The following is a 13,204-nucleotide window of genomic DNA, read 5'->3' on the forward strand; positions in this document are numbered from 1 at the left end:
TCCATATTCTGCTAACAGTCATTGGATCTCGACCAACGCGAGCAGCAATGTCGCTATACGATAAACCGCAATCGCGATAGGCTGCAATCCGACCTTTATCAAAGTCGGAAACGTGATGGTACGCATTTCTTCTCCTTACACGAGGCATCACAACAACGTTTCATCAGGCAACACCGGTCATCTGCTGTTTGTGTATGAGAAATCGGTTGGAAACATTGCTCACGTCAGCACGTTGTAGGTGTCGCCACCCGCGCCAACCTTGTATGAACGCTCTGAAAAGTTAATCATTGGCATATCAAAGCATCTTCTTCCTGTCAATTAAATTTCGCGTCTGTAGCAAGTCATCTTCGTGGTGTAGCAATTTTAATGGCCAGTATTGTAGCTGCACAACAGTAAATATGTCGACGATACGCGCTGTGTGTGTTCGTTCCATTCAGAGGCGTACAAATTCTCTTTACAGCCTATTTGCACCTATCTCCGACGTTACCACTAAAGCAGTTCGATCTTCCGCAACGGAGACGCGAGAGTGCATGTGTACTGAAGTACTGTGCTTAAAATAGGCCAACCTGGGATTCCGCAACCCTGGTAAGCTTCACGGGAGCCGTTCAGCCTGCTGCGGCTGCCAATAGCTTGTGCTATCAGTCCAGCGTGTCTACAGAGCAGCCAGGTGTACGTTCGCGTAGGCAGTTTCACTGCAGCTCATTTATCATAACAGTGGGAGCAGCAAAACGAAGAAGAGAAACTTAAAGGCGATTGGTGATAAACTAAGAACTGGGCATTGTATTACAGTTTCGAAAAAGAGCACAAGTGCAGCAGGGGAAACATTTCAGTTTGTTTATGTGGCAGCTTCAAAGATATCGGTACGTGTCTAGCAATGCAAATTGTGAAGGGAATTCGAGTATGTTACGACATGTTTGTAAATCTGACCAGCACTTTCCTCATTCCATAATATTTTGAAAGAGGACGAAGGCTTAGTGGCGGATGAGTGTGTGGAAATGTGTGTTAAGGACCTAAGGCCATTGAGCAGTATACAGGCTTTCTGAACTTTGATTGGAACAGGAAAAAAAATATGGCGCAGTCGATATTAAAAGTCACATACTGGTAGTATGCAATATAGTGGGAAGAAAGATTAGTACAAAAGGAAAGCTTCTTCTTTCAAACATGTACTTTTTAGCTTAACATTACAAAAAAGACGAACTTCATGTTCACTAAAACGCGTAACGCGAATTTAGAGTGAATTATTTTAGCCACTTAGAATGAATTCAGCAAACTTGCCCCACACATCCTGAAAAAAATAATTAAAATTTGTAGAACTGGGATCATATCTGGCTGAAACACACTACAGTTAAAGAAACCTTACTTTAGTTGGCACTGCATTATAACAGACATGTTCAGATGTATAACAGGTGATCTGGCTCGAATTGAGAATAACTAGATCTCGCCGAAAGAGCGTGAAGTTGCAGAGAAAACCGTTTCTATCTGAATTAATATATAAGCCAGAAATACGCCAAAAGGAAAAAAAGACAAGTAAAATCCACCATTTTTTCTGGCTTACAATGAAGTAAATGAACATATAGTTCATTGAGATTCGTCCTGTGATAGTAGAATAAAAGACGAGTTTACGTCAACTCCCAAACTCGGCTCGTAACACTACAATGAAAGCATACAGATCTGGATTGTTTGGGGGAGGAGGCCAAACAGCGAAGTCATCGGTCTCAGCGGATTAGGAGAGGACGGGGAAAGAAGTCGGCCGTGCCCTTTCGAAGGAACCATCCCGGCATCTGCCTGGAGCGATTTAGGGAAATCACGGAAAACCTAAATCAGGATGGCCGGACGCGGGATTGAACCGTCGTCCTCCCGAATGCGAGTCCAGTGTGCTAGCCACTGCGCCACCTCGGCCGGTAGGGAAGCATAAAAAATAAATTGCTACGTAGCACAGCACAGCGGGAAGACGATCCTTTCAATACACATTCACTGTGAACATATAAGATGGTTTTCTTAACGATTGTGTGAAGCATCAATGTACTTAGAGATAAACTGAACGGATTCAGGTGCAAAACGTTTCAACCTCTCCGCTCACAATTCCATGAAGATGCGCCTCATGGAATTCGTGAGCTTACGTGGTCTCAGCATGACGGGCTACGGAAACACTTTGCATCAGATATCAGGAACCACAATGACCTACAGTTTGGACAGCAATGGGCTGGTCGTGTTCCACGTCCATCTCGGTCACCAGACATGATACCTACGGACTATTTCTTCTGGAGACACGGGAAGAGCGTAGTTTTCGTGATTCCCGTCGATAACCACACCTACATGGCTGCTAGGATTACCACACCCGCAAAAACTAGGCCCCAAATTCCTTACAATATCGTGCGTGGAATACAGTCGGTTGTACGCCGTTGTACACATTGCCGCGATCAAGCCGCTGTACATTTTGAACAATACTTCTCAGGGATCAATTCTGCATTTATTGCGTACTGTACTGTATGCTGACAGAAAAGACTGAACGCATTGTGATAAAGTGTACGCGTTTCTTCTGTCTGTTGTTGCATAACCCGTCATCTTATGCTTTACTTTTTGGTGATGGCATATTACGAGCTTTCTTACTGTTACGAAGGAAATTTCAGCAAAACAAAGATAACTGAAGTAAAAAAAAGCGGATAAATGGTAGTTAGATTATTACACATAATAATCTACAAAATTTTGTCAGTGGATTTGGTGTTCAGCCAGTATGTCATGAATACCAGGGGCTCCGTCACACTTGCTCGAGGCATTCCCCATACTACTTGGAGCTCTGATGCGGTCTCCCAGTGGAGAACAACGCAGTGAGTTAGGCCAGCTGAGCAGTCAGTCTTCTGTGCAGTCGCTCGATCAGTGACCACTAGATCGGCGCGCGTGTTTTTTCCCGAGCAGACTGCCGGCGTGCGAGCGTTTAAACGGTGCGGTGTGAGCTGAGCTGGCTGACTGACTGACGCGTTCAGAGGCCGCCTTTGTCTGCGGGCTGGGCGCCCTAATTGCATTAATAGCTGGCGCCAGGCCCTCCCTCCCTCACAGCACCGGCTGCATCCGCCAACCCCGCTGCAAGCGCTTCCCGACGTATACAGCGCGTCACGATCTACTTATACCCACCCTCACACGTCAGTGAAACGACAAAAGAACGTAAGGAAATACAACAGTGATTCTGCAACAAAATGTACATAGGTATCGCCTGTTCGCGAAATTTCTCTTCTATCCGTTATCTTGAAACGTTTCTCGTCAGTAGAGAAGCAAAAACAGCTGGCTGACTACAGATGTGGCCAAGTCATAGGATGTCACCAGAGTAACAGACAGTAGTAGGGCAACAAGGACATCAGCACATTTTGTTGGTGCAGATTGATTCAAACAGGGGCAAATATGCACTCTGGGGCAAACCTATTGCTCTCCTTTGATTAACAGATCATTAACCTATTGTTCTGCTAAGATCCTTGATTAACAGGTCGTTAGCCTACTGTTCCCCCACCACCACCTTCTCCTCCTCCTCCTCCTCCTCCTCCTCCCCCTCCTCCCCCCCAAACCCTCAGGAAACCTCAAACCAGCCCCCACCCCCTCTCTGATATAGGTACACTTTCAGGTCTGAGTTACTCAAATAGCCCCCTCTCACTCTTACCAGTTTGATTGACTACTTAATTGAATTCATCAATTAATCAACCCCTCCCACTGTGGTAAACCCTCATCCCTACCCCGCTCTCCCAAGCCCTCCCCACCCTGGAAATTGGTGGCTCTGTGGTGGAGAGGAAGGATCTTAGCAGAGCAATAGGTTAATGATCTGTCAATCAAAGGACAACAATACGTCTGCCCCTGAGCGCGTACCTTGATGTAGGCAACCTGCACTAACAAGATGCACTGACGCCCTTTTTGCCCTACTACCACAGATTCATCAAGGACATTTAAGTCCTTCTAAAGCTGTCTGCCATTTGGTGATGTGATTGTAAATTGGAAATGAGAAACAACAACTGCAACTTGACCAAGACCAGAGAGAAGTAGGAGATCAGTGTTTAATGTCCTGTCAACAACAAGATCGTTACAGGCAGAGCACAAGCTCGGATTACGGGAGGATGGGGAAGGAAATCGCCCTTACCCTTTCAAAGGTACCATCCTGGGATTTGCCTGAGGTGATTTAGGGGGAATCATGGGAAACCTACATCAGGACAGCTGGGTACGGGTTTGAACCCTCGTCCTTTCGAATGCGAGTCCAGTGTGCTAACCACATCACCTGTTACACAGAGATTCAGAACACAGTCTACCAAGAAGTCGAAACCACGGCTTCGCTGGGAATGACATGTGACAACTTTTCCTGTGGAGTACAGAGTAAGCATCATGCTGATCCTTCAGAAAGTTGAAGTTCTGTGGTAGAAATGAAACTGTGGCATAGTGTGGAATTTCTGGTCAGCCCATATACGAGGAAGAAGTTTTTGTGGGCTACTGGGGCAGGGCTTTGTGAGAAGATTGAGAGGAATGAGGAGATACAAGATGTTAGACGTAAAGTGAAGCAGAACTTGTCCAGACCTGAAGAGGATGGCACAAAACCAAAGAGCATCGAGAGTGACCTTGTGAATACCTGTGTTTGAGCAGAGCACTAATGATGATGATGAAGATGATGATGGCTGGCGCGATATCAAGAGCAGTAAGATTGAGATTGACGCTCTGTTCCTGGTGACAGCACGGTGGATTGCCAGTTGTTTTCAGTCAGTTGGAGTACATGATGTGTAAGGTCGCTTCTTTGGGCAGTGCATTGTACGAACGTACTGGAACAATATTAGCATTAACACAAGACGCAAACTATGTGTTGATGTCAGTTATCTGATGTCATCGGCTTTTTACATTGACTCCTGGGATTTCTGCAGTGAACCAGTTAATACAAGTATTATGCACCTCAGTTAACATTGAAATGGTACAGAAAAGTCGTCGAATCCAACAAGATAAGTACACATTCGAAACATTTCATTGAAGTTAACACAGACTCGTAAACTAAGAGCCGAAGTGTTGAGTGCTATTGACAAGGGATTTCAGATCGATTCCGTATTCCTGGATTTCCGGAAGGCTTTTGACACTGTACCACACAAGCGGCTTGTAGTTAAATTGCGTGCATATGGAATATCGTCTCAGATATGTGAATGGATTTGTGTTTTCCTGTCAGAGAGGCCACAGTTCGTAGTAATTGACGGAAAGTCATCGAATAAAGCGGAAGTGATTGCTGGCGTTATTGTTATAGGCCCTTTGCTGTTCCTTATCTGTATAAACGATTTGGGAGACAATCTGAGCGGCCGTCTTAAGTCGTTTGCAGATGAAACTGTCGTTTATCGTCTAGTAAGGTCATCAGAAGATCAAAACAAATTGCAAAACGATTTAAAAAAGATATCTGGGTGGTGCGAGAATTATCGATTGACCCTAAATAACGAAAAGTGTGTCATCCACATAAGTGGATAACTTCGGTTACACGATAAATCAGGCCGGAAAGTCAACTAAAAACCTAAGGATTACAATTACGAACAACTGAAATTGGAAGGAACACACAAAAAATGTTATGGGAAAGGATAACCAAGGACTGCATTTTATTCCCAGGGCACTTAGAAAATGTAATAGATCTAGTAAAGAGACTCCTTACACTAAGCTTGTCACTCCTCTCTTAGCAAACTGCTGTGCGGTGTGGGATCCTTACGAAATGAGATTGATGGAGTACATCGAGCAAGTTAAAAGAACGGCGGCACGTTTTGTACGAATTATCGCGAAGTAGGGGAAAGAGTGTCACTGAAATGATACAGGTTTTGGGGTGGAGATCATTAAAATAAAGCCATTTTTCTTTGCGGCGGAATCTTCTCACGATATTCCAACCACCAACTTTCTCCTCAGAATGTGAAAATATTTTGTTGACGCCGATCTAGATAATGCGCAGTGATCACCAAAATAAAATAAGTGAAATCAGAACTCGGACGGAAAGATACAGGTGTTCGTTTTCTTCCGCGCGCTGTACGAGATTGGAATAGTAGAGAATTGTGACGGTGGTTCGATCGCTCTGCGAGGCACTTAAATGTGATTTACAGAGCATCAATGAAGATGTAGATGCAGATGGACATTTTTAGCTAGAACTTGTTAAAGAATGTGTTACAGGCTCAAAGGATTCAGCGATCTGAAAGCGTATACCCGCGAAATGACGTCACTATTATGCAGAGTCATGAAAGTAACAGCAAAATCTTCCATGTCAATGAACAGAGGAAAACATCACATCATCGCTAACGCTGCGTGTACTTCGGCCACTCTGTAGGAATCAGCATGGGTTTCGAAAAAGACGATCGTGTGAAATCCAGCTCGCGCTATTCGTCCACGAGACTCAGAGGGCCATAGACGGGTTCGCAGGTAGATGCCCTGTGTCTTGACTTCCGCAAGGCGTTCGATACAGTTCCCCACAGTCGTTTAATGATCAAAGTAAAAGCATATGGACTATCAGACAAATTGAGTGATTGGATTGAAGAGCTTCTAGATAACAGAACGCAGCATGTCATTCTGAATGGAGAGAAGTCTTCCGAAGTAAGAGTGATTTCAGGTATGCCGCAGGGGAGTGTCGTAGGACCGTTGCTATTCACAATATACATAAACGACCTTGTGGATGACATCGGAAGTTCACTGAGGCTTTTTGCGGATGATGCTGTGGTATGTCGAGAGGTTGTAACAATGGAAAATTGTACTGAAATGCAGGAGGATCTGCAACGAGCTGACGCATGGTGAAGGGAATGGCAATTGAATCTCAATGTAGACAAGTGTAATGTGCTGTGAATACATAGAAAAGAAGATCCTTTATCATTTAGCCACAATATAGCAGGTCAGCAAGTGGAAGCAGTTAGTTCAAGGCATTAGGAGTGATTTAAAATGGAATGACCATATAAAATTAATAGTCGGTAAAGCAGATGCCAGACTGATTAAAGTGGTTTAAATGGCTCTGAGCACTATGGGACTTAACATCTTAGGACATCAGTCCCCTAGAACTTAGAACTACTTAAACCTAGCTAACCTAAGGACATTACACACATCCATGCCCGAGGCAGGATTCGAACCTGCGATCGTAGCAGTCCCGCGGTTCCGGACTGCAGCGCCTAGAACCGCACGGCCACCGCAGCCGGCGATGCCAGTCTGAGATTCATTGGAAGAATCCTAAGGAAATGCAGTCCGAGAAGAAAGGAAGTAGGTTACAGCACAATTGTTCGGCCACTGCTTGAATACTGCTCACCAGTGTGGGATCCGTACCAGATAGGGTTGATAGAAGAGATGGAGAAGATCCAACGGTGGGCAGCGCGCTTCGTTACAGGATCATTTAGTAATCGCGAAAGCGTTACGGAGATGACAGATAAACTCCAGTGGAAGACTCTGCGAGAGAGACGCTCAGTAGCTGGGTACGGGCTTTTGTTGAAGTTTCGAGAACATGACTTCACCGAGGAGTCAAGCAGTATATTGCTCCCTCCTACGTATATCTCGCGAAGAGACTACGAGGATAAAATCGGAGAGATTAGAGCCCACACAGAGGCATACCGACAATCTTTCTTTCCACGAACAATGCGAGACTGGAATAGAGGGGAGAACCGGTAGAGGTACTCAAGGTACCCTCCGCCACACACCGTCAGGTGGCTTCCAGAGTATAGATGTGGACTTGGTGTGATGCTGCGGCACTGTAACATTTCAGTCTGAGGCCGATAATGGAAGGTGGATCGTCGACAGCGCCAGTCACTCGAGCTTGCGAAAGTCAGGAAAACGACTGTGAGCCGAAGAAGCCGAGAGGTAGGCAACCGTGCGGCACGGGGAAGAGCGCGTCAGCCGGCGGGGCGCGACGGCGGGCGATGTCGGTCCCGTGAGGAGGTCGCGGGCGGCGTGGGCGGCGGCGGCCCGCATAGCTGGGTGTCGGGTGTCCGGCGGGGCCGCGCCGCCGGCTCGGGTGTCGCCCTGGCACGGCTGGCTGGCGCGTCGTCCCTCGTTACCCACAGGCCGGGGACCGGCCCGGGCTACGCCTCGCCGAGCCCCGCTCGCCGCTGAAACCGACACACTCCGTCCCGCACCCCCCCCACCCTCTCAGTGGATCCTCTTATACCGATCAACACGTTGCACGTCCACCAAAATTAATCGACACACCACTGCTGCTCGAGAATACAAAGATGGTCCGTTTATTTACACACAGCTGCAGCGTTACAAGGTGTTCCTACCCTGCCACTTTCTCCTGCTCCCCACCCCCCCTCACCCTGCGCTCATCCAGAAACACTTTGCAGTCCATTAACCAGTGCGTGGTTAAAACTCATTTTACCTCGCATTCGGAAGCACGATGGTTCAATCCCGCGTCCGGCCATACTGATTTAGGTTTTCCGTGATTTCCCTAAATCGCTCCAGGCAAATGCCGGGATGGTTCCTTTCAAAAGACACGGCCGACTTCCTTCCCTAATCCGATGAGACCGATGACCTCGCTGTCTGGCCTCCTTCCCCCCCCCCCCTCCAAAAAAAACCTCATTTTACACATCCTTCAAAAGTAAAAAGTAGAACTGTCATCCATCATGATCAACACTACGCTTTCACCAGCAAAAGATTTTTAAAACTTCCTGGCAGATCAAAACTGTGTGCCGGACCGAGACTCGAACTCGAGACCTTTGCCTTTCGCGGGCAAGTGCTCTACCAATTGAGCTACCCAAGCACGACTCACGCCCCGTCCTCACAGCCTTACTTCTGCCAGTACCTCGTCTCCTACGTTCCAAACTTTACAGAAGCTCTCCTGCGAACCTTGCAGAATTAGCACTCCTGAAAGAAAGGATATTGCGGAGACATGGCTTAGCCACAGCCTGGGGGATGTTTCCAGAATGAGATTTTCACACTGCAGCGGAGTGTGCGCAGGAGAGCTTTTGTAAAGTTTGGAAGGTAGGAGACGAGATACTGGCAGAAGCAAAGCTGTGAAAACGGGGTGTGAGTCGTGCTTGGGTAGCTCTGATGGTAGAGCACTTGCCCGCGAATGGCATAGGTCCCGAGTTCGAGTTCCGGTCCGGCACACAGCTTTGATCTGCCAGGAAGTTTCATACAAGCGCACACTCCGCAGCAGGGTGAAAATCTCATTCTGGAAACATCCCCCAGGCTGTGGCTAAGCCATGTCTCCCCAATATCCTTTCTTTCAGTAGTGCTAGTTCTGCAAGTTTCGCAGGAGACCTTCTGTAAAGTTTGGAAGGTAGGAGACGAGGTACTGGCAGAAGTAAGGCTGTGAGGACGGGGCGTGAGTCGTGCTTGGGTAGCTCAGTTGGTAGAGCACTTGCCCGCGAACGGCATAGGTCCCGAGTTCGAGTCCCGGTCCGGCACACAGTTTTGATGTGCCAGGAAGTTTCGTATCAGCGCACACTCCGATGCAGAGTGAAAACCTCATTCTGAAAAGATTTTTAACTTCAATAAATCTGAACGTCGGTGAAATGAGGTGCAAACGATCCACGAACGTATGTGTCCTGCTGTTTCCACTTCGACGCAGCATTTTCAAAGTTAAAGTCTTATTTGTAGGAGGATTTTACTGCGGTAACAAATACGGTACAATTATACACTCAAGATCCAAAGAAACTGGTACACTTGCCTACGGCCAGTATTACACTATCAAATTTCTTTGTCAAATATCTTTGTCAAAGAAATTTGTCGGTGTAGTAGGGAACTTTGTCAAATGTCGTCCAATATTTGATCAAATCTAGGGCCTCGCTGTAGATTTGATCGATGAAGTCGCTCGTCTTCTGTTCACTGCAATGTGACATGTTACCACACGGAGCGCTAGCATCGCTGCAGCGTTCCGTCGTCTGTAGTGTTTTCATAAACATTGCCGGTAAATACAATTGGTTGGTGCCGACAACTACAAAATTAATAGAGATGTATGAAGCTGATGAGGCGCTATACAACGTGACGCACCCTGAATACAAAAACAGATTAAGGAGATTGGAGACCTGAGCTAACCTAACCCTCTCCTGTAGCAAGGAATTTGAGTGTTACAGAGAGCCTGTCTTCTGCAGATGCAGCAGTTCTTAAGTCAGTATTGTGCTTTGTGTAATTTATGTACAGCTTGACGTTCTCCACTATAAGCTCAACAAGTTTTGTTGAATGCTGTTATAGTGTCGTCGTAAAACCCACGGCTTCACCCGGCTATGTTTCCTTTCAATCCCCCGCTTCTCTTCCGCATGTGCGCACAGTGCAATTGTGGAACGTGCAACTGCTGCGGTTAATAACAAGTTGTTGTTGTCAGCCGTCTTGAACTTTAACGAAAAATATGATGACAGTGTAATACGCCTTCTAGCGCTACGTCAAAGAACTTTGTCAAATATATTTGACGGAATATTTGATCACATCTTTGATCAAATCTTTGACAAAGAAATTTAATAGTGTAATACCGGCCTAATATCTTGCAGGACCCCCGCGATCTCGCAGTAGTGCCACAACACGATGTGCCATGGACTCGACTAATGTCTGAAGTAGTACTGGAGGGAACTGACACCACGAATCCTATACGGCTGCCCATAAATCCGTAAGAGTACGAGGGGTTGGAGATCTCTTCTCAGCAACACTTTGTAAGGCATCCCAGATATGCTGAATAGCGTTCATTTCTGGGGAGTTTGGTGACGAGCGGAAGTGTTTAAACTCGGAAGAGCCACTCTGTCGCAATTCTTGTCGTGTGGGGTGCTGTATTGTCCTGCTAGAATTGCCCAAGTCCATCAGAAAGGACAACACACATGAGTGGATGCAGGTGATCAGACAGGACGCTTACGTTCGTGTCACGTGTCACAGTCGTACCCAGAAGTATCAGGGGTCCCATATCACTACAACTGAACACGCCCCACGCCATTGCAGACCCTCCACCAGCTTGAACAGATCACTGGTCACATGCAGGGTTCATTGATTCCACACCCGTACACATCCATCCGCTCGATACAATTTGATTTGAGACTCGTCCGACCAGGCAACATGTTTCCACTCATCAACAGTCCAATGTCGGTATTGACGGACCCAGGCGAGGCGTAAAACTTCGTGTCGTGCAGTCACCAAGGTTACACGAGTGGGCCTTCGGCTCCGAAAGTCCATATCGATGATGTTTCATCATTGAATGGTCAACACGCTGATACTCATTGACGGCCAAGCATTGAAATCCGCAGCAATTTACGGAAAGGCTGCGCTTCTGTCACGTTGAACGATTCTCTTCAGTTGTCGTTGATCCCGATCTTGCAGGCTCTTTTTCCGCCCGCAGCGTTGTCCGAGATACGATTTTTTATCGGATTCCCGATATTCACAGTACGACCGTGAAATGCTCGTTACTAAAAGATCCTCAGTTCGATGCGAGGCTCTTCTCTTCCACACACGCAACCCAACTGAACGCAAACGTAAAAATGGAAAGAAATGTGTTGTCCCTGAAACGAATCGATGTCGCATAGCGATTTGTGACTAACATGTCACAAGGAAGTGTGTGGTAGTTATCGAATGCCTCCTGTAAATAAAAGAACACGCCATCAGCATGTGCCCCTATTTTTTGTCCTTTGGGCCTCCGTTTTTCATATGATTGTTGTTTGCACAATCCTTCTTGATTCCAACGAGAAGATTTTCGGTCTCGAGAAAGGTCAAAACACGTCAGTATAAAACGACTTCTAAAGGTCCACAACAGACTGAAGTCAGCAATATAGCCGTTTAGTTTTGTACGTCTGCTATACCACCGTTCTTGAAAACGGGACTGACCTGCGGATTTTTCTAATCATCTGAAAATCTTCCCTCCTCCAGCGATCTACGGTAGAATGCTGCTAGAAGAGGAGCAACTCTTCTTGCATATTCTGTGTACAATCATTTACCCCGCCACGTGCAATCGGCTTTCGTCTGTTGAGGGATTTTAATTGATCTTCTGTCCCGTGGCTACTTATTTTGATATGTTATTTTGACGTTTGTTCCACTACTGAAAAGGGGAACTGCAGTACGATATCCCACACCGAAAAAAGTAATTTTTATTTTGGCCGTCTCTTCGTCGTCCGTTGCCATGTCATTATCGTCACTAAGCGTCTAGGCAATTGGCTTCGCTCTGTTAAATGGTTAAACATACGACAAAAATTTCTTGGGATTATGTCATACGAAAGGCCAAGAAGCAAAGCAGAAGCAGTATCTGGCTTTTCGAATGGAAGTTTTACAGCCCCTCACCTGTTCCTGATCTACGTAAACGATTTAGGAGACAATTGCTTGCAGATGATGCTTTCATTTACCTCCTTGAAAAGTCTCGAGATGATCAAAACAAGTTCCAAAACGATTTGGATAAGATACCAGAATATGAAGATGGCATCTGTTCTTTCTATGACCGTGCAGCTTTCTAGAATGAAATTACAATTAAATCAATACCATTAGCTGCTGACGGGCGTTGATATATATCAACGGGGACAGTTGAAAATGTGTGCCCCGACCGGGACTCGAACCCGGGATCTCCTGCTTATATGGCAGACGCTCTACCCATCAGAGCCACCGAGGGCGCAGAGGGTAGTGCGACTGCAGGAACTTATCCCTCGCACGCTCCCCGTGAGACCCACATTCTCAACTTATTGTCCATACAGTGCATTCGTTTAAGGTTAACCGGCTGATGAACTTTATCAGTGCGGACTCTTACGGGACTCAGTGGATTGTCTCCCGCGAGTAATGGGTATAATGGCAGGGACACTACGAATGTACTGTGTGGACTATAAGTGGAGAATGTGGGTCTCACAGGGAGCATACCGGCGATAAGTCCGTGCAGTCGCACTATCCTCTGTGCCCCCAGTGGCTCAGATGGAATGCCATCATGGTAGCTCAGCGTGTACGGTCAGAGGGCTGCGTGCTCTCTGTAATAGAAAAACTGAGTCAAGGAACCAACGATCAATTTGAACGGATGTCTTGTGACGTCCGCCCCGACCAAACGCAACGAACTATATCGAACAAAAGATGGATAGAGCGTCTGCCATGTAAGCAGAAGATCCCGGGTTCGAGTCCCGGTCGTGGCACACATTTTTAACTGTCCCCGTTGATATATATAAACGCCCACCAGCAGCTAATGGAATTGATTTAATTGTAATTTCATAGATACCACAATGGTTGCGGCAGTTGAATTTAAATAATGAAAAGAGTGAAGTCATCCATGTGAGTACCAAAATGAATCCGTTAAATTTCGGTTACACAA

The 13,204-nt window shown here is 46.4% G+C and overlaps 1 non-coding gene across 1 annotated transcript; it reads right to left on the reverse strand.

The window, feature by feature from the left end:
- Positions 1-12,449: 12,449 nt before the first annotated feature.
- Trnai-uau lies at positions 12,450-12,524 on the reverse strand. The gene has a single exon. It is a non-coding gene; the product is annotated as a tRNA-Ile (tRNA).
- Positions 12,525-13,204: the final 680 nt, after the last annotated feature.

This window comes from Schistocerca piceifrons, chromosome 7 (assembly GCF_021461385.2).
Source record: "Schistocerca piceifrons isolate TAMUIC-IGC-003096 chromosome 7, iqSchPice1.1, whole genome shotgun sequence".
Lineage (NCBI taxonomy): Eukaryota > Metazoa > Arthropoda > Insecta > Orthoptera > Acrididae > Schistocerca > Schistocerca piceifrons.